Here is a 23472-nt window from a genome sequence, read left to right on the forward strand (position 1 = left end):
CTCAACCTCCTCCTCCGACAACGGTGGTTGGCATGGAGCAATTCGACCTACTGGTGCAGCAGGTCAGAGGCCTCACTGAAGCTGTGCAGGCCATGCAACAGCAGCAGCAGCTGCAGGCATCAGTGTGGCCGGAAAGAGCATCGTCAGAACTCCAAAATCCGACGGCGGGATGGGCCACTTGGGCCAGCCACCCAGTCTTTCCCGGAAAGACGAATCCAAGGGTGGAAAGCCCCCAATCCGACCACGACTCCACCCTTGGAAGATCTCTACCTCCATTCTGCCAGAGGACCCTCGAGACCCATAGTCGCGAGGATTTCCTGGACCGGAGGCTCCAGGAGATGAACCGGTGGATCGAGAAACTCTGCCACGCTCCCCCCACTTATGGTGAGGATATTTGTACTGACGCTCTCTTTTCTCAAATGATCATGCAAGAACCGATCCTGCCAAACTTCAAACTCCCCCAGTTTGAAAGCTACGATGGGACTTCGGACCCAGTTGATCATTTGGAGGCCTTCTAGATGATGATGCTGCTTCACGATGCACCCGATGCCATTCTATACCGAGCCTTCCCATCCACCTTGAAGGGAGCGACGAGAAATTGGTACTCGATGCTGAAGCCGGGTACCATCTTTTCCTTCGATCAAATGAGCCACCAATTTGTGGCCCATTTTGTCAGAAGTCGGCACCCCCGGAAGGGTTCGAAGTCCCTCATCAATATCAGGCAGAGGGAGGGGGAGTCCATTCGGACCTACATCAACTGTTTCAATGTCGCAGTGCTGGAGGTCCAGAATTTGGACCAATCGGTAGAAATGGCCGCCCTGAAGGGCAGCCTTCAAAAGAATGACCTTTTGTTCTCCCTGAAGAAGTACCCCAGGGACATTGCTGATCTGTTGGCTCGGGCCGAAGGGTATGCTCGAGCGAAAGAAGCCTTCAAAATGAAGGATGAGGAGACTGCGAGAGAACGGTAGGCGAGAGACTCGAGTAGGCCCGCAGTCGAGAAAGGGGTGAGAGAAGCTCGGCCACGTTCTCGAACTCCTCCCGGGTACAAGCGTGTCCATACTCCTCTTCGGGTGTGTAGGTAGAGAAATCTGGACCGCAGAGTTCGGCGGGGTTCTCCATCGGGAAGATTCTGCAACTACGCCCTCCTCAATGCCTCGAAGACCCAGGTACTGATGGAGGTCAGAGAGCAGCTCCCTAGGCCAGAGAGGATGTGCACACACCCCGGAAAGTGCAACCCCAACAAGTTCTATCTCTACCATCGCGACCACGGCCACGACATGGAGGAATGCATCCAGCTTTGAGACGAGATCGAGGAGCTCATCCGATGAGGTCGACTCGATAGGTTCATTCGACGCCGGCCTGAGGGTAGAGAAGATCGGCTGAGGGCCCTGCCGTAACCTGAACCGCCAAGGAGGGAGGAGCAGCCTGGAGATTTGCCTCCAATCGGGACCATCGACTCCATCACCGAAGGGCCTCAGGGAGGAGTAGACCTTCCACGACCATGGAACTCGAGAAACCTGTAAACATACTACTCACGAATTTTCTTTGAATCAAAATTCCTTTTGACTTTGCATGTCTTTCTCTTTCGGCATGGATTTATTACGATTGGGGATAACCCATCCAAACAATTAAAACAAGGTCATGTTAGGAATAGGATGAGAACCTCGTCCTAACATGAGCAAAATGGAGGTTCGATTATTTTAAGATCGGATCGGGGGAGAGGCTCATATAACGGCCCTTGAGTGCCCCCATGGTCATGTTAGGAACAGGAGGAGAACCTCGTCCTAACACGAGCAAAATGGAAGTCCGATTATTTTAAGATCGGACCGGAGGGGAGAGACCCTACAACGCCTTTACGCATCCCCACAGCCATGTTAGAGACAGGAGGAGAACCTCATCCTAATATGAGCAAAGTCAAAGGCTCGATTCTTTTAGATCGGATGGGGGGAGAGGCCCTATAACGCCCTTACACACCCCCACAGCCTTGTTAGGGACAGGAGGAGAACCTCGCCCTAACATGAGCAAAGTCGAAGGCCCGATTCTTTTAGACTGGATGGAGGGAGAGGCCCTACAACGCCCTTACGCGCCCCCACAGCCATGTTAGGGACAGGAGGAGAACCTCGCCCTAACATGAGCAAAGTCAAAGGCCCGGTTCTTTTAGATCGGATGGAGAGAGAGGCCCTACAATGCCCTTATGCACCCCCACAGTCATGTTAGGGACAGGAGGAGGACCTCGCCCTAACGTAAGCAAAGTTGAAGACCCGGTTCTTTTAGACCGGATGGGGAGAGAGGCCCTACAATACCCTAATGTACCCCCACAACCATGTTAGGAACAGGAGAAAACCTCATCCTGACACGAGCAAAGTCGAAGACCCGGTTCTTTTAGACCAGATGTGGGGAGAGGCCCTCACAACGACCTTTATGTGCCCCCATAGCCCCGTCAGAAATAGAGGAAGAACCTCATCCTAACCTGAGCTGAGATCGACTACGTCAAGGGTAGAAGGAGGACCTCGTCCTGACAATGACGAAAACCCGATCACCCAACATGATTGGATAAAGGGAAAAGTCCCCTCAATGGCACCTCCACACCTCTATGCGACCCTGCAAAAAGCAGGGGGGAGACCCTCATCCGGAAAGGGAAGAAAAATTAAGAAGGAAAGCGATGAATTACATCGACAACAGACGAAAAACAAACCACACCAAAGACCTAGGGAACCTCATCTCAACAAAGATGAGAAGTTCCTACCAAACACCCCCAGCCTCTAAGAAGGCTCTCAACACAGGCCAAGAAAATAACAACCCCTTCGAGGTAATGCGGAGTTCGGACCACCGAGCTCGAGCCTATGGCCATGGATGATCAGAAAAGCAAATCAACGTGGTGATGATCGGGTACCTCCGAATGATGCGAAGGCCGAAAAGAAGCTCGGCAAGTGACAATTCAACATGTGAGTATAAGAGGTAGCAAAAATTTTCCTTCTCATATTATTCATCCAATATACATTACAGAGCCATTAGTTGAAGGAGAAGGACAACTGAAAGGCGAGCCGACATGACCACTACCGGCGACCTATGGACAACATCAACAAAAAAAAAAAAAAAGAAGAGAAGAGAAGCAAAAAGAGAGAAAGAAGAAGAGAAGTAAAGAGAAGGGAATACAACAACAACAATGGTAAAGAAAGGAAGTTCGGCAGACAACAATTCGATGCAAAGCGCAAACGAAGTAACAAAATCTCCTTCTCATTTCTCGATGTACGTTACAAGACCCAGAGGGCCAGAAAAAGAAAATATTATTACAAGACTCAAAAGGGATGCACCGGAGGCTACTTCGAGCTGTAGACTTCTCTTCCCGGTTCTATCCTTCCCAGCGATATTTTCCAGCACATGTGACAAGCCTCTCGGCTCTCGCCCCCCGCCTCGTTCCGCTCCACCTCCAAAATCCCAATCCTAGGGGGAAAAGGATGGGATAGATTCCAAGGGGCAGCAAGGGCAACGGCAGCGATGACGATGACCTGTTTCAAGAAGAACCGGAATTACCCCGGAGGCAGCGGTGGCGCCGAAGGCATGCACCACCGCCATGTGCTCCATGACAACCACCATCCTGGGTGTTCTGGTAAGGTCGGCATGCGCTACTTCCACCGTCCCCGCAACAAGTTCTGCTGCCCCGTCGTCAGCGCCAACCACTTTTGGTCCCTCGGCCCCGACGGCATCAAGGATCCCGCCACGGCTTGTGGCGAAGGCTCTGCCCCCTTGATCGGTGTCTCCCCGTTCAGCTACTCCAAAGTTCTCAGGCGGAACGTCTTCACCGGTTGTCCCCGTTATTAAACCCATGTTGTTGAAAGAATTTTCTCTTGAGCCCCAGTTAAAGCGGCGGGAACCCTCAGCAGCGGCTTGATAATCGGAGAACTCGCAGATCGCTGTTCTCCTCCTCGCACTCTTCTTAGTCTATGACATCATCTTGAGATTGGCCTCCGGGGCGGAGGCCCCAACGGGGGAACCCCTTGGAGAGACTCGAGGGACTGGAAGCAGCGGAAAGCCGACGAAGATGGCAAAGACCGACACGAAAGGCGCTCGGAGTCGGAAGGGGCACCGATGGAGTGGCTGAGTGGCCAAGCTCTCAGGCGAAAGAAGGATGTCGTGAAGCCCCTGGAGGAAAGGTGGGGGCTTAAATAGGCAACGGGGCCTGGCGCAGTTATGGTGGCAGGTGTCCCTAGGCCAACCAGTGCCCACCACGTGTCCCGCATGTCCCACTCACCGCGACCTGGGGTTGACCGTTCGTAAACTTTCATGGCGCGACGCTTGGGATCACATCCCAGTGAGAGTTCCAAAAAGACTCTTCGGGTCATCCTAATCGAAAAAAGACTCCAGCATGCGCGCATTAAATGCCAATATATCTGAGGACGATCGCGTGCGGACATCGAGGGAAGAACTTCGATTGTGAAAATCTTTCTGTACTTCCTTCATTCGAAATTCGAACTCGAAAGTAGAGGGACTGGTGTTGGGTATAAAATACCTCCCAGCCGAAGTTCATGATGGGAGCGACCCTCCAAGAATCCAACTGACTTTCGACCTCCGGCAACATCTCTTCAAACCTCCCAGACGGCCGAGCCTCCACCACACTCTCAAGTTTTGTCGACGAGCAGGACCCCGCCAGCGCCGACCGGATTCTTCGTGGCGTCCGGACTCCTACGGGAGCCGAACTTCATCCCTGACTCTAATTGCAGGTAAACTCCGCACAGGCTCCTACGGGAGCTGGACCTCGCCCACGACATCACCTGCAGACTTCGTCCAGACTCCTACGGGAGTCGGACCTCGCCCATGGCTTCAGCTGCAGGTAAACTCCATCCGGACTCCTACGGGAGCCGGACCGCATCCACGGCTTCAGCTGCAGGTAAACTCCGTCCGGACTCCTATGGGAGTCGGACCTCGTCCACGACTTTAGCTGCAGGTAAACTTCGTCCGGACTCCTATGGGAGCCGGACTTCGTCCCTGACTCTAATTGCAGGTAAACTTCGCACAGGCTCCTTTGGGAGCCGGACCTCGCCCACGACTTCACCTGCAGACTCCGTCCGGACTCCTACTGGAGCCGGACCTCGCCCACGGCTTCAGCTACAGGTAAACTCCATCCGGACTCCTACGGGAGCCGGACCTCATCCACGGCTTCAGCTGCAGGTAAACTCCGTCTGGACTCCTACGGGAGCCGGACCTCGTCCACGGCTTCAGCTGCGGTAAACTCGTCCGGACTCCTACAGGAGCCGGACCTCATCCCTGACTCTAATTGCAGGTAAACTCCGCACAGGCTCCTACGGGAGCTGGATCTCGCCCACGACTTCACCTGCAGACTCCGCCCGGACTCCTACGGGAGCTGGACCTCATCCACGGCTTCAGCTACAAGTAAACTCCATCCAAACTCCTATGGGAGCCGGACCTCATCCACGGCTTCAGCTGCAGGTAATCTCTGTCCAGACTCCTACGGGAGTCGGACCTCATCCATGGCTTCAACTGCAGGTAAACTTCGTCCGGACTGCTACAGGAGCCGGACTTCATCCCTGACTCTAATTGTAGGTAAACTTCGCACAGGCTCCTATGGGAGCCGGACCTCGCCCATGACTTCACCTGCAGACTCCGTCCGGATTCCTACAGGAGCCGAACTTCGTCCCCAGCATCAACTGCTGGAAGGCTTCACCCGGACTCCTACGGGAGCCGAGCTCCGCCCGTGACTTCACTTACAGGTAAACTCCGCCCGGACACCTACGGGAGTCAGACTTCATCCCTGACCTTGATTGCAGGTGGACTTCAACCGAACTCCTATGGGAGCCGGGCTCCGTCCCTAGCTCCGGCTGCGGGAAGACTCCATCCGGATTCCGACGGGAGCCAGACTTTGTCCCCAACATCAACTGCTGGAAGGCTTCACCCAGACTCCTACGGGGGTCGAGCTCCGCCCGTGACTTCACTTACAGGTAAACTCCGTCCGGACTCCTACGGGAGTCGGACTTCATCCCTGACCTTGATTACAGGTGGACTTCGATCGGACTCCTATGGGAGCCGGGCTCCGTCCCCAGCTACCGACTCCAATCGAACTTCGACCGATAAGTCTGGACCCCCAGATAGGCCACAATAATGGCCACGATTCTGCTCCACTTCCTGCGGCGGACCCTTCGCAGCTCCATTACTCCCTGGTAGGCCCTAATAATGGCCACGATCCTGCTCCACTTCCTGCGACGGATACCACGTGATTCTCTCATTCTCTGGCAAGTCGCGATAACGGACGCCGCTCCGCTCCCCGTGGAAAACTCCACGTGGCTCACCCCGGTGATAGCCACGGGTCCACTCCACTACTCTCCGCAACAAACTCCTCCTGACTCTGGGCGGCCCACTACCAGACGGTTACAGACATCACCATTAGTTTGTTGCCCCCTTCGCCTATAAAAGGGAGACCCCAGATACGTTATTCTCTAAGCTCTCATTTTTACCTAGAAACTCTGCTAAAATTTTCGTTCGAGCACTCCATTCTTGTTGAGGCAGAGAACTGACTTGAGAGTCGGAGGGTCTTGCCGGAGCAACCCCACCTCCGATTTAGACTTCTTTTGCAGGTCCCGACGACGATCGCGACTCCAGCTTCTCCGGTGCTAGCGGATTTTTGCACCAACAAATTTAATTGATAATTCAAATATAATCCAAGCCATTGATCAGGTCATGCTCCTTTTGTGTATGACTCCTCAAGTTCTATTCTATCTGGTAGTGAGATATACCATGATCTCCATCACAGTATCATCAAAACTTTTTTCAATGGGCTGCAACGATTTCAAGTCACCTCAACAAAAATTGTTGATCCAAAAATGATCTTAGTGAGATCTCACGATCGACTAGTGACATCTAGCAACATGTAGTGACAACCCAGTAGAATAAAAAAGTGAACCCCTAGGTGCAGTTATCATGTGATACAATCTCTCTATCGAGAGTCCCAACTTGATGGAGGTTATGGAGAACTCGTCAAACTCCATCGTCAGTCATATGCTAGATTGGCTTGACTCGAGTTCATTTGTGAATCTCATGAAAACTCTTTTTTAATATTCATACTTACTCTAGCCAGAGATTTTTTGAACTCAGTCTTATAAATCGCATAGGACTTCTCCTTTTCTGTCGAGATCGATAGATTTCATCAAGATGCATCCTACTCCAAACAGCGAAGCTGAACCTACATAGTCAACATACACAGTAAGAATCCATATGACTAGGGATCAAGAGAACATGCAGTCAAACTATATAGTCTCACTATGAAAAGTTAATACACTACAGGTCAAAGGATCAGTCGCACCACCGCAGCATCGAGAAAGACCACTAACGAGTGAGTAGACATCCAAGTGATTTTCCATGTTGGTCACGCTCAGTGTAAGTTATTCTCTAATAACCACTTGCACTCTCACCCCAGTGTCTCTATATTACAGACTCGAGACTCATCTATCCTATAAGGAGGTGATCCATGCATCGATCTCGAATGGATTGATCACTGTCCTCCATGACGATCCTTCGATCGGAAGTATTTAAAAATTAACCAGTAATGATGTATGTCTCAAATTCTCAACACCTTGAGAATATACAAAATCATCTTTATTAGTTTCTAGGACAAATCATGGACACATAAGACATGATTGGTTATAAAGACTATCCATCAAGTATAAAGTATATCCTAGAAAAATATGTATCAGCCAAGATTGGCTTCAAGAGCACACATCTAACAAACTCTCACTTGCACTAAAGCCAATTAGCCATATATCTAAGCCCTATCTTCTGAAGATAGGCTTCGATGTTTAGCTGGCTAAGTGACTTGGGCTTACCACTATCATGTGGAGTCTACTCTCTTTACCTCTATGTATTTCTACCTGAGGTAATCTCATATATCTGTTCTATGTGTATGGACTTCTGGTGAGACCTTAGCTTCTTAGCGAGGGCTATGGACCATTATCTTTCCAATATAATGTCATAGCATCCAATGGTATAACATCTAGTTCTGCAACTATCATAAGAACCAGAATGCATCTTGCACATCTATAGCATATTCAGTTTTCATTAGTCGATTGCCTGAAATACTTTCATCATATCGAACCAACATAACTTAAGAATACATGCTGATGTAGATATTCTATATCAGCATCAGTGTATCCTCCCACTCTTAGCTCTAACCCTTCTTCAAAGATGAGGAATAATCTCTTAGTACTTCTCAAGTACTTAGAGATATTTTCACAGCAATCCAATACTCCCAGCCTGGATTCACCTAATATCTGCTCGTAACATTCACAGTCAGATATAGCAAGTCGAGTATATAGCATGGCATACACCTATATCCAAGAGGATAATGGATCCCTCTTGGAGGTTTTAATGCTAAACCCTTTCAACACCTCTTCCATGTACTTATTTGTGAAAACCAAATATCCTTTTAGGATCTATCTCTATAAACTTTTTATTTCCAAAATGTTAAACCTAAGTCTTTGAAAAAAAAAAATTATATGTAACCACATCATAACTGATGTCAGTATGGGACCCTCCCACTGACCTTCATGTAACTACATGATTCCTCATATTATATTATTGTAGATTTTGGGATCGTCCCTATGTTCCCAATCTCTCTCGAGAAACACTTTCTCTGAATCCTTTGTAAGAATACCAAGTATCTTTCTAAAGGATAGGAGATCCTACTAGATCGATGAAGTGGAAGAAACACTACATATGCTGGCTCATCTTAAATAGATTGTATAGGTCTTGTGATTCGTTGTTCTTTAGAGACTTTCTCTTTGAGTTCATCCTCTTACTGTTTTCAAGAAAATAGTATGATTGCTCACAATCACATTGTGAACTACTAGGAAGAGAAAGTGATATTTCAAACATCTTTTGGGATACCCTATAAACGAGTTCTCATAGATCTATCCTCTAACTTGTCTACCATATCATATCTCATATGGTGCGGTGAAACCAACTTTAGAGGAAACCTAATTTAAATTTCAGAAATTAAATCTTGTTCCTAAATAAACAATAATTGAGCTAGTGATATTCATGATGAACTGGATCATATCTCATATAGTGTCATCGCTTCTCACAGATACACCATTGAGCTGAGGTGTATAAGGAGAATTTCATCATGACACTATGCCATTTTCTTTAGATAATCGATAAATTCACTATTTGGTATTGTATTTTTGATCTGGTCGAAGTACCTTTAGGATTTTTTTGATTTACCTTTTCTACTTCATATCTGAATTCTTTGAACCTTTCAAAATTTTTCAGATTTGTATCCCATATATATACCTATACCATGACTGTTCATCGGTAAAGGTAATGAAGTAGTGATAACCTCCTAGTCTGGCTCATCAAATGGGCCATGCACATCATATGTATACTAGGATAAGTATTTCAGTGATCCTATTCCTTTAACTTGTTGGGTTCTGGCCACGTAGTGAAAAATAATTTTTAAAATTTTTTAAAATACTCAAATCAACAGCTTTATCAAATAAAACTATTGAGCCAAACCCAAAATCCTAAAATCACCTTACCGAACTGTTGCCCAGCTATGCAACCCAAGAGGGGGGTGAATTGAGTTTTTAAAATTTTAATGTTAATTTAGAACCATAAGGATTAAGTAATAATAAGCAAGTTATATGTAGTAAGTGATTTAAGCAAAGTATAGAAATGAGATGCAAGAATGCAAAAAAATTAAGAAATTTAGATAGAGAGTAAGTAAGCACACCATAAATAATCAAGGTTTATAATGATTCGGTGCCAACCTTGTATTTATATCCACTCCCCAAGCTCCTACTTAAGAATTTAAATCTATTAAAACATATTCAACAAAAATACAACATCGGTACCTCTAACTCTAGCTATCCCAAGCTAGAACACTTATTTTTTGGGTACAAGCCAACCCAATACAATTTGATTCAAGGTTCAGATCAACCTATCCAAGTTTTGAGACCCTTCCAAAACTAAAGATCAAGATAAAAATAGAGTATAAAAGTTAATAACAAAGAAATACAAGTTTAGCTCCTTTAGTGAGCAAATAAAACTTTAAGTATACTTTACACAACAAGAAAGAAGCTTTTCTAATTTTTTTCAACATTGTTGAAGATTTGAATGAGCTCTTGAGGAATTGGTGAATTTGAAATGAAAGCTTCTTTTGCTTGAAGAGGGCTTTTTGCTTAGGGCTGAAATGAATGCTTGAATCTCTTCTCTTTTTTCCTTCTTTAAGTGCCTTTATATCTTCAATAGATGTTGGAGAGAAATCTGGACAAATTTAGAGCCGTTGGAGAGCTTTAAATGAGTATTAAATACGATCAAAATGAGTTGAAAATTAGCCGTTAAGAAGATTTTCTGTCGCAGGGGTCGATCCTAGGGATCGTCCCCTGCATAGCGATCCCACGGGTCGACCTCTGTGGCACAGAATAGAAAGTGACTGTTCTGTATCTTTGGCTTGTACAGACAACAGAGGTCGACCCCTAGGATCATCTCCTTTGGGTGTGCCAGTCAAAATAGCGTGCTGTTCAGTCCCTTTTGATAGGGATCGACCTAGGGGTCGATCTTTTTCTTTAAACTTAATTTTTTTTTCAAAATATACATCCAAAAAATATAAAATTACCTCCAATAGATTACAAATCTTCTGTTCTTGCTCTTGAGATTTTTGAATCAGAACTTGATAAAATTATAATTTTACCTCTAAAATACAATAAATCTTTTTTCAAACCAAAATTATTAGTAACCTCCTCAAATATTTTGTAATCATCAAAATCAGTTCATGAAGCAACAATCTCCTCCTTTTTAATGATGACAAATACTTGAGCAAAAATAAAATATAACATATATAAAGCATTGATTAAGAATTTTAAATTTATGAAGATACATTACTTAAATATTATAGCCAATTATTTGAATAAAATACGTCATGAGTAGTTTGAAGATTAGTTTGAAAATTGCTTATAAGATTATTTTTTTTTTGATAAATTTGCTTATTGTCCGATTTTATTTCTCTACTCTTCCTTTTTGACAACATCAATTAAGATCTTAACGGGTTTTTAAGAAAAAATAAAAAAGACTCTCCCTCACTATAGCAATCATAAAGGATATTTTAATTTGCTCATATAGAAGATATTGCCATTCAAAATATTTTATAGCACATATATGAGGCATTTTTCATATCACATAATTAAGACATTTCAATTGATGTCATTCATAAAAATCAATCCAAATGACATTCATAGAAATTAAAAGCATATATATTTATCCAAAATATGATTAAAGAGTTATCAGATACATAAGTGTCACAATACATAAGAGTCAAGTCAAAATACATAGGCCATACAAAAGTCATGGGTAACAAAAAATACAACTATCCATGAGTCAATCAGCCAACAAATACAAAGGCCATAAGTTAAATCCTGGACATAAAAAACTAACTATGCTAGATCTAATAAATATCATGGCTAGAGGCATCAGAATCTGAAGAGTCAAAGATATGATGAGAAGACTCGAGATCAAAGCTACGAGCACGTCCTCGACCACGGGTAGAAGTACCGATACGAGCAGAAGGGTAAGAAGGTCCTGGAGCCAGGAAAGATATGGACTTAGCTAGGAAAACAAGTCTGATGGTGTCCAATTATTCCAAAGCTCTTGACATGGACTGCATCAAGGTACCAATTTGAGTAGAGACAGCCTCACTGGAGTCCCTGATTTCTCTCCTCAAAAAAATCAACGCCACTCTCAAAAATGCCTTGAAGCCTAGCTACCTCTACAGATAGGTTGGATATCTCCGTGATGTCCTCTTGCGGCTGGAGATGAGCTAAGGCTATTACCTGTCTCTATAAATCTAAAAACTGCTCGTCAGTCTCAGAATACATTCCTCAAGCTCCTCAAGTCATGCGGACTGAGCTGTAAGCATCTGAAAGATAGTAGAGACATGAGGGATCATAGTTCGATCTGGATTAGCCTGAGATGTCATCCTCTGAGTAAAATTTGAGGTGGCAAACTACTGGGATAAGATAAAAGCAACCTGCTGAAAAATCAACTGAATCTGATCATCTGCAAGTCTGATCACTGAAGGATCTACTCTGCTCCCTGACTGTGGTACAGAAGCATCTCTCCTCACTGACTTTGAGAGACCAGCCTCATGATCAGACATGAACTGAATATCAGAAGATGTTCTGTGATCAAGAAAGTAAAGACGGCCCCTCCTCCTCTGCTCTTTCCTCAACACCCTTCAACCAACCACCATCAATCTTTGAAAGCCCCATGCGGTGTAGTGTGTGGTGGTTAATGGTGTCAGAATGTGATAATCTGGTAACTACCTCCCCCTCAAAATAGGCTCTGAACCTCCTAAAGACCAGGGTGAGTGCCATACTATAAGGCAGGTGAGCCTTGACCTATTTAAGATCTCTCTCATGACCTCAATCATCAGAGTAGGAAGGTTCAAGGGGGTCTCGATGATCACATGGTACATGATGCATATATCCCTACCAAATAAGAGGTCATGTCTGCCACTCCTAGGGATAAAAAATTTGATCACCATGTGATGCAAAAGTCTCATCTCTATTGAAAATATCCTTGCTTCTAATTTATTTAAATTTTCAGTAAATGCTCTTCCTACAATAACACTTAGTCCCTCTTCTTTAATTGGGAGCTCCATATGAGTATAACCTTCACAAGACAAGTGCAAGATTTGTCCCAAAAGTAATGGATCCAGAACAATGTTAACACCTTTCACTGAAGACTTTACTGTTCCATTGTAGTAACTTAAATTTAAATAGAATTCTCTGACCAAATCAACATAAGTATTTTTCTTCAATAGACAGTAAAACTCCCATCCTTGACTTTTAATTTTTGATCCAATTGAGAACCTCTCTTTTTCAAAAAAACTCAAAATCTATGTTCTTTTTGGGTTCTATTTTTCGATTTGAGAGTGGTACCTTGCTTGGACTAAGTGGGGACTATGAAGAAGCTGGAGTAGGACCTGAAATTGGGGTTGGGGCAAGAAAGGGCTCGACTGCCATTCTTTTTCTGTGCACATCCTCCTCTAACACACAAGTAGACTTTGTTCTCTACGATAGCTTCAATTTGAGAGCCATTTCAGATAAGAGAGACTTGCAAATAGCTTAGAAGATCTAATAAGAGGTAGAGTGGAATGGATTTTAGAGAAAAAATAAGAATTTTGGAAAGATAGATCGTCGATTTGGAGAAGAGGGTTTGAAGCTAGGGTGAGCTTGATCTGCCGAAACAAAGAAGAAAAAGAAAAGAGATTTAGTTCCTAAAAGGGTGATTTGAAGGGAAAAATCCAGTGGGAAGAGGGATTTTAAGAAAATTTTTGCGGTTGAGAGAATGAAGAGGGAGAAAATTTTTGTTCGATGGGAAGAGAAAGACGAAAGGCAAAGGGTCAGCCTCTTAACTAACAAAGATTTTTCAATAAAATAAAGCATCCGATAAGATTTTAATAAAAATTATAAGTTTATCCTAGGGTCGACCTTGGGGGTTGACTCATGGCTAGAAAAATTTAAAAAATGATGAAAAAAATTCAAAAAAATTAAAACTTGAGGGCAGGGTGTCTATTTAAGAGATTGATCATATGAAGGATAATTTTGAGCTTTTAAGAAAGGAGAGATGAGAATTGAGCTCAAAATTTGGTTCAATGAATTTTTGACAAAAAAAACTTGGAATCAGGAAGATACTCAAGCTGATGGATCAAGGATTCCTACTTCTCTCCTAATTTCACAAAATCTATCTTCACTTAAGATCTTGATAAAGATATCAGCCAATTATTTTCCAGTACATACATAATCAAGAATTATATCATTATTTTGGATATATTCTCTAATAAAATGATGTCTAATTTCAATACGCTTTGATCTAGAGTGCTGAATTAGATTTTTAATTAGATTAATAGTATTAGTGTTATTATATCTTATGGGAGTTTCATTGAGTTTGATGTCAAAGTCCTCAAATTATTGCTTAATCCACAAGATTTGAGCATAGCAACTTTCGGCTGCAATATATTCGGCCTCGACCGTAGACAGTGCCACCAAATTTTGCTTCTTACTAAATCAAGAGATTAAGTTAACTCTTAAAAATTGACAAATTTCACTAGTACTTTTTCTATCTAATTTATATCCAGCAAAATTGACATCTAAATATCTTATTAAATCAATTGATGAGTCCTTAAAATACCATAATCCTAGAGTTTATGTATCTTTTAAATATTTAAAAATTCTTTTAACTGTATTTAAATATGATTCTTTTGGATTTGATTGAAAGCGTACACATAGACAAACACTAAACATAATATCTGGTCTACTAGCAGATAAATATAATGAAGAACCAATCATGCCTCTATAAAGTTTTGAGTCTATATTTTTACCTCCTTCATCCTTGTCAAGCTTATATGATGAGCTCATGGGGGTACCAATTGCTTTGGAGCCCTCCATTCCAAATTTTTTGAGTAGTTTTCTTATGTACTTGCTTTGGATGATGGAGATCCCTTCCTTTGTTTGTTTGATTTGGAGTCTGAGGAAGAATGTAAGTTCTCCCATCATGCTCATCTCGAACTCTCCCTGCATGAGCTTAGCAAAATCTTGACAAAGAGTTTCATTAGTAGATCCAAATATAATGTTATCAATATATATTTGTATAACTAAGATATCATCATGATTTCTTTTAATGAAAAGGGTTGTATCTATATTTCTTCTTGAAAAATTATTATTAAGCAAGAATTTACTTAACCTTTCATACCAAACCCTAGGTACTTGTTTTAAACCATATAATACTTTATTTAATTTGAAAATATGATTAGAAAAAATATGATTTTCAAAATTGGAGGGTTGTTCTATATATACTTTTTCAGTAATATAACCATTTAGAAAAGCACTTTTAATATCCATTTAGAATAATTTAAAATTCATAAAGCATGCATATGCAAGTAAAAGCCTAATTGCTTCTAATCTAGCAACAGGTGCAAAGGTCTCATCAAAATCAATTTTCTCTTCTTGATTATAATCTTTTACAACCAATTTTACTTTATTCCTAATTACATTTTTATGTTCATCCAATTTATTTCTATATTCCTATTTTGTGTCAATTACTGGATAATTTTTAGGTCTTGATACTAAAATCCATATATTATTTCTTTTCAATTGATTAAGTTCCTCTTGCATTACATTTATCCAATTATAATCTTTTTCAGCTTCATCTATGATTTTAGGTTCAAAATGAGAAATAAATGTAAAATAATTTTATGCATCTCTAAGTAAAGAATGAGTTCTTACTTCATGTGTAGGATCACTAATGATTAATTTTTTGGGGTGATTGTGATCATACCTTCATTCTTTGGGTAAATCATTTATACCTTGAGGTTGTTCTTATTATTCTTCACCTTCATCCTCTGTTTGTTTTCATGTTCTTCTTCATTTGGATTGTTAAGTCTTTTAAGGTGAGCTCCTTCATCCCTTCTATAAGAGGATCTGCATCATCAATACCTTCACTCTTTCTTGAAGGAAGATCATTAGTCTCATCAAAAATAATATGTATTGACTCCTCTACTATTAAAGTTCTTTTGTTGAAAACTCTACAAGCTTTACTAAAAGAGAAGTAACCAAGAAAAATAGCTTCATCAGATTTTACATCAAATTTTTCTAATCTCTCTTTACCATTGTTCAAAATAAAATATCGACAACCAAAAATATGAAAAATTATAATGTTTGATTTTTTTTCTTTCCAAAGGTCATAGGGTGTTTTCTTTAGAATTGGTCTAATTAAAGCATGATTTAAAATATAACATGCTGTGTTAATTGCTTCTGCCCAAAAGTATTTGAGGAGGTTGCTTTCACATAGCATGGTATGAGCCATTTCTTCAAGGGTTCTATTTTTTTTTTCTGCTACCCCATTTTATTAGGATGTCCTAGGTGCTGAAAAGTTATGGTCAATACCTTTTTCATCACAAAATTTTTTAAAATCTTGATTTTCAAATTCGATTCCATGATCACTTCGAATATTTTGAATTGAAAATTTTTTTCATTAGTAACTTTTTGATAAAATTTTGAAAACACATGAAAAGTTTCATCCTTATGTGCCAAAAAAATTTCATGTAAAATGAAAAAAATTATCAATAATTACAAAGCCATATCATTTTCTACCTAAACTAGTAGTTCTAGTGGGTACAAATAAATCCATGTGCAATAATTCTAATGGCCTAAAAGTTGAAACAATATTTTTAGATTTGAATGAGATTTTTGTTTATTTACCTAGTTGGCATGCATCATAAATTATATTCTTTTCAAAATTTAATTTAGGTAGACCGGTAATCAATTCCTTTTTAATAAGTTTTGAAAGTGAATGCATGTTAATATGTGCAAGCCTACGGTGCCAAAGCCAACTAGTCTCATTGATCTTGACATTCAAGGCTACTAGGCATTGCATGTTTATCTTGGAAAGATCATTCAAATCTACCATATAAATATTACCATGTCTATGCCCAACAAATTTAATGCCTTCATCATTGGGACTAGTTACTATACATAATAAAGATTCAAAAATAACTTTATACCTTTTGTCACAAAATTGACTAATACTTAATAGATTATGTTTCAAACTATCTACTAATAAAATATTTTAAATATACTTAGAGAGAGTGATACCAATGTTAGCTATACCGATGATCTTTCTTTTGCTATTATCTTCAAAGGTGACCATCCCTCCATCTTTTACATCAAGTGTAATGAATTGGGATTCATCATCGGTCATGTATCTTGAGTACCCACTATCAAGATATCATTTTCAATTTATTCCTTAGGATGCAAGACACACCTACATACAAAAATCAAATTTTGACTTTAGGTATCCAAGTTTTCTTAGGTCCTTTTTGGTTAGTCATATGGTTCCTTTTGAAACCCACATTTTCTTCACATTAGAATTTTCAGATTTGCTAGAGAAACATGTATAGAATTTGTGTCCTACTTTACCATATTTAAAATAAGTAACATTTGAAAACTTGTTGCTTGATGAGTTCACAAAGATATTTTTCAAAATTTTTTGTTTCTTTATAGGGTTGTAGCCAAGACCAGCTTTATCATAAACGGCCTTTTGATTATCAAGTATCATTTGAAGTTTATTTGAACTTAGAGTGAACTTTTCTACTATAGGTTTTAACTTAGTAATTTTATTTTTCAAGTTCAGATTTTCTTGTATCAAGACTAATTTTTTATTTGAAATAATCTCATTTTCTTTTAGTAAAGATTGATTTTTGATTTCAATTCTTTGTTCTTTACCCTCTAACTTCTTTAGATCATCAACTAGATCATAGAATACTTCTTGAAGTTCTTCAAAAGTAAAGTCATTAGGAGTTTCAGTGTTTACCTCATTTTCATGTGCCATAAGGCACAAGTTGGCTTGTTCATGTGAATCTTCTTCTTCGGAGCTTGACTCATCACTATCACTCCATGTAGCCACCATAGCCTTTTTCTTGTACTTCTTGAGGCCTTTCTTAAGTTATGGACATTCGGACCTAAAGTACCTCGACTTCTTATATTCATAACAAATAAGGGGCTGCTCCTTATCCTTCTGTTTTCTATGCTCCCCTTTTGTAGGTGGCCTTTTTCTTATCCCTTATTTTTTTTTCTTCAAAATTCTTTTAAACTTTCTAGTGATGAGGGCTATTTCTTCATCTTGCTCTTCATTTTCTATTTCATCAGATTCTTCATCGAGTTGAGCAGTAGATTTGAGGATGATTGTCCTCTTCTTCGTGACATCTTCTTCTTGATGTTGTTTCATGCTTAGCTCATGTGTCATTAGCGATCCTAGAAGCTCCTCCAAGGGTAAAATATTCAGATCTTTGACTTCTTGGATTGCGGTCACTTTGGCCTCCCAAGTCGTTAGTAAAGACCTAAGAATCTTTCTCACAAGATTGCTATTAGAATAAGACTTACCAAGACTTTTTAGACCATTAATAATATCCATAAAAATGAGTAAATATTTTAGTTATTGATTCATCATGCTCTATTTTAAAGAGTTCATATTTGTACACAAGCATGTTAATTTTTGATTCCTTAACTTGATTAATGCCTTCATGTGTTACTTCTAATCTATCCCATATTTTCTTAGCTGACATGCATGTTGAAATGTGATTAAATTTATTGGTGTAGAATTCCACTGACATCGGAGAAGCTGGAGTCAAGGAGATTGCGTCCGCCATCGGGACTTGCAAGGGAAGTCTAAACCGAAGTTGGGGGTGCTCCGGCAAGATCCTTCGATGCTCAAGTCAGTACTCTGTCTCAATAGAAATAGAGCACTCGAATGAGATTTTAGTAGAGTTTCGAGATAGAGTTTAGAGTTTAGAGAAGAATGTATCTGAGGGTACCTTTTTATAGACGGAGAGCGTAACTGATTGATAGTGACATCTGTAACTGCCTGGTAGTGGGCCGTTCGGGGCCACACGGAGTTTGTTACAGAGAGTAGTGGCGTCAGGGGGCCGTTCAAAGCCACGTGGAGTTTGTTATGAAGAGTGGAGGGGTGTCTGTTGTCGTGACTTGCCAGAGAGTGGTGGGGCCACGTGGAATCTATTATAGAGGAAGGAGTGGGGTAGTGGCCATTGCCATGACTTGTCAGAGAGTTCAGGCCTGACGGCTGAAGCTCGACTGGGATGTCTGATGGAGCGAAATGGCTCTCGATCTCTGCAATCTAAGAGAAGCTCGGATGTTTTTGAGGTTACTGATGAGTCTACTATTGTCGGATGCCTTGGGTGCTGATGCTGCGGGCGGAAGTCATCTGCTTTAGAAGCTCGGATGAAAACTTTTTGTTGGAGAAGTCTGGTAAGAGTCTGATTGCTAAAGGAGTCCATCTGAAATTCGCTTGATGTAGAAGCTCGTCTGAGGACTGTCCGTCGGAGAGGTCCGATTTCATAAGGAATCCGACAGAGGGTCAACTGTCAGTGGAGTTCGGATGGCGTTGTAGAGGTTCGTCCATTGGAGGAGTCTTGAGGACATTGGGGAAGGTCGAACATTGGAGGAGTCCAGAATTCAATTCTATTATAGAAGTTCGTATGGAGTCTGACTCTTGTAGGAGCTCGGATGAAGTCCACTTGCAATAGAAGTTCAGAGTAGAGATATGGCTGGTGGAGCCCGTCCATTATAAGAATTCATCTGGAATCCATCTGCTATAGAAGTTCGGTTGGGATCTGACTCTCGTAGGAGCTCGAACAAAATTTGAAAGGTGGTCGACTGCTGTAGAAACTTGGATGGAGTCTGGTTACTGTAGAAGTCTTACTGTTGGAGAAGCTCAGACATTGACGAAGTATGGAAGAAGTTCGGAGTAAAGTCGTTCGTGGCCAAAAGAAGTCTGGAAGAGATTCGGAGAATAGTCGATCACTGTAGAAAATCGATTGATAGTGAAGCTCGGAAAGCATTTGGAGCAGCCCGATAGATGAATGGAGGAGCTCATTATCGAAGAAGTCTGGATGGTATTATGGAAGCTCGGATGGTCGGGGGAGCTCAGAAAGACACTGCACAAGGTCGGAAGCCAGAAGAGCCCTTGAAGGGTCGGTCTTTTACGAACTTTGGCTGGGGTTATTTTATACCCAACACCAGTCCCCCTACTTTCGAGTTCAAGTTTCGAATGAAGGAAGTACAGCAAAATTTTTATAGCCAAAGTTGTCTCCCTCGATTTTCGTACTCGATTGTTTCCAGATATTTTAGCATTTGGCGTGCTGGCGCTGGAGCCTTTTCAAATCGAGGCAATCCGAAAAGATTTTTTAGAGATTTTTGCTGGAGCATTGCTCTAGGTATGGTGCAATAATAGTTCTATCAGTTGTCGGCCGCTTTCAGCCGCCTGCCATGATGAGTGGGATACATGGCGGTTGTAGATCGGCCAGAGGAGATCTGCGATCATTATTCCATCGGACCTCGCTGTCTATTTAAACCCGCCTCCCTCCTTCAGGGGTCTCACTTTGCCTGAGAGTTTCTTCGGTCCCTCCTTCTTCCTTAGAGTTTCATCCTTCCCTAGCGTCCTTCTCAGCCTTAGGTGTTCTTCGAGTCATCCCCATCTCTACATCTCTGCATCCTTCAGACTAGCCTAGGTTAGTTCAGAACGCTCTCTTTTTTCGTGGCTCTATTTCTAAGCTGTGCTGATCTTCTTTTATTACAGATATGGATGCAGATGTGGCTCGGATGTTAGCCAAGAGTCTCAAGGCCCACAAGAGGAAAGGCGCTGTAACTTCTGGGTCAGCGAAGAAGATGAGGGTAGAAGAGACAGATCCGATCGTGCTTCGCCTTGATCGCCCAGAGCTCGTGCTTGTGGTACATCTTCGACCGTGAGTACTTCCCGATCCTGTGGAAAGGGGAAGCAAAAGGGGGACTAGAAGAAGAAGTTAAGTACTTAAAGCAATCCTCGATGATGACTCGAACCGAGAGTTCGAAGTCTGAAGAAGCCGAGCTTCCTTAGAGCTTTTTTTTTACCTTTTGTTCTTCCATGTATTCTTTTTTTTTCTTATTATTTTTCTTTTTGACCTTCAAAGGCTTTGTAATGCACACTTTACTAATGAAATGAAAAAAAAAATTTCCATTACCTTGTCCATTCTTGCATTGAGTTGTCGTTTACCGAACTTCTTTTGTCTTCTGTCTTATTCGATGTCAATGTTGTTTGAAGATTCCTGATCATCACCGTATCGATTCACCTTTAGGGACTGGAGATTTTTGACCAGGGTTTTCTTCCACGTTGAGATGAGGTCCCTTGAACCTTGGATGTAGTTCATTTTTTTTTATCTCTGGTGTAGCTCTTCATTTTTTCTTTTTTTTTTTTGTGTTAGGGTGAGGGTTTTCCTTCCGCTCCTAATGGGATTGTAGGGGTGTAGAGGAGTTGCTGAGGGGCTTTTTCCTTCATCCGATCTCAAACGACCAGATCTTCGTTTGTGTCAGGATGAGGTTCTCCTCCTGTTTCCGACACAATCAATTTGAGCTCATGTTAGGATGAGGTCTTTCTCTTATTCCTAACAGGGCTGCGGGGGTACATAAAGGCCGTTGCGAGGGCCTCTCTCCCCATCCGATCTCTAAATAATCGGGCCTTTAATTTTGCTCATGTTAGGATGAGGTTCTCCTCCTGTTCCTAACATGGCTATGGGGGTGCATAAGGACCATTACAATGGCCTCTCCCCCCATCCGGTCTCTAAATAATCGGGCCTTCGACTTTGCTCATATTAGGATAAGGTTCTCCTCCTGTTCCTAACATGGCTATGGGGATGCATAAGGGCCGTTGCAAGGGCCTCTCCCCCCATCCGATCTTTAAATAATCGGGCCTTCGACTTTGCTCATGTTAGGATGAGGTTCTCCTTCTGTACCTAACATGACTGTGGGGGCGCATAAGGACCGTTGCAAGGGCCTCTCCCCCCATCCAGTCTCTAAATAATCTGGCCTTCGACTTTACTCATGTTAGGATGAGGTTCTCCTCCTGTTCCTAACATGGCTGTGGGGGCACATAAGGGCCGTTGCAAGGGCCTCTCTCCCCATCCGGTCTCTAAATAATCAGGCCTTCGACTTTGCTCATATTAGGATGAGGTTCTCCTCCTGTTCCTAACATGACTGTGAGGGCGCATAAGGGCCGTTGCAAGGGACTCTCCCCCCATCCGGTCTCTATATAACCAGGCCTTTGTTCATGTCAGGATGAGGATTTTCTCTTGTTCCTGACATGCTTAATTTTGATTGTCTGAAGGAGCTACTCCCTATCGTTATAAGCTCATACCAAAAGAAAAGATATGCGAATGTGAAAGAAACTTTTATTTAAGGCAAAGTTATCGATAATACATTCGTAGATTTTTCGAATTCCATGGTCGCGGAAGGTCTACTCCTTCGAGCTTTTTTAAATAGTATGTTTCGGGCCGAACCACCTCCCTGACTTCATATAGGCCTTTCCAGTTAGGAGCAAGTTTTCTTTGATTCTGAGGTTGTGAGATAGTGGCTCACCGAAGTACCAAGTCCCTCACTCTAAAGGCCTTGCTCTTGACCCGAAAGTTATAATGGCAGGCCACTTTCTGCTTGTAGGCGGCCATCCGAACTTGAGCTGTCTCTCATTTTTCTTCTAATAAGTCAAGGTTAGCCTTGAGATCCTGTGAGTTGCGTTGCTCGTCGAATGCCATAACTTGCATCGATGGAAGTTTGAGTTCGATCGGGATCACGGCTTCTGTTCCGAAGGCTAAGGCAAAGGGGGCTCCCCTGTGGACAGTCTTTGGGTAGTTCGGTATGCCCATAACACATGATAAAGCTTATCTGCCCAAGTTCTCTTTGCTCTTTCAAGTCTCGCCTTGATTCCTTGCAACAGAGTCCTATTAATAACCTCGGCTTCATCGTTTGCTTGCAGATGGGCTACTGACGTGAAGTTATGGGAGATGTTTAAGTCCTCACAAAATTCAGCAAATCTTGCCCCAGCAAATTATCGCCCATTATCAGTAATGAGCGTTCTTGGTAAGCCGAACCTACAGATAATTGACTTCCAAACGAAGTCCTGCACCTTAGCTTCTGTAATTTTTGCCAAAGGTTCAGCTTCGACCCACTTGGTGAAGTAGTCAATTACCACCAGGAGGAACTTTCGCTGCCCGGATGCCATAGAAAAAGGTTCGAGGATATCCATCCCCCATTGTGCAAACGGCCATGGGGCACTCAAGGGTGTAAGTTCAGAGGCGGGTTGCCTTTGGATATTTGCATATCTCTGAAACCGATCACACCTTCTGACATATTCGATGGAGTCGTGGTATATGGTAAGCCAGTAATAGCCTTGTCGGAGCAGTTTGTGGGATAAAGATCTGACCCCCAGGTGACTTTCGCAGACTCCCTCGTGTACCTCCCACAAGGCGAAGTCGGCTTCAGAAGGCCGGAGACTTTTCAGGAGGGGCAAAGAGTACGACCTATAGCTTGCCTTCATAAAGAATATATCGGGAGGCCTAGTTCCTAAGCTTTCGAGCTTCTTTTACATCAGGAGGAAGAACTCCATCCTTGAGGTATGCAACTAGCGGGTCAATCCAGCTGGGTTCATGGTTGATCTCTATCACAAGCTGTGGTTCTTTCGTACTTGGGCACTTCAGAACTTCGAAGAAGACTTCCTTGGGCAGTTCAGTCGGAGCCAGTGTAGCCAACTTGGAGAAAAGGTCAGCCCTGGTATTTTCTACTCTTGGAATCTGCTTGATGTCAAAGCTATCGAAGGTAGGGATGATCTCTTTTATCTTTTCGAGATACTTGGCCATACTGTCCTCCCGAGCTTCATAGTTTTTGCTGACTTGTCCCACCATCAATTGGGAGTCACTGTAGACTTGGAGCCGATCTACTTCTAACTCTTTGGCGATCCTCAGTCCTGCAATCAGAGCTTCATATTCTGCTCCGTTATTTATCATAGAAAATTTGAAGCGCAGCACGTACTCCACAATAATTCCTTCTGGATTGACCAAGATCAGGTCCATGCCTGTGCCTGATATGT

Source organism: Elaeis guineensis, chromosome 12 (assembly GCF_000442705.2).
Source record: "Elaeis guineensis isolate ETL-2024a chromosome 12, EG11, whole genome shotgun sequence".
Lineage (NCBI taxonomy): Eukaryota > Viridiplantae > Streptophyta > Magnoliopsida > Arecales > Arecaceae > Elaeis > Elaeis guineensis.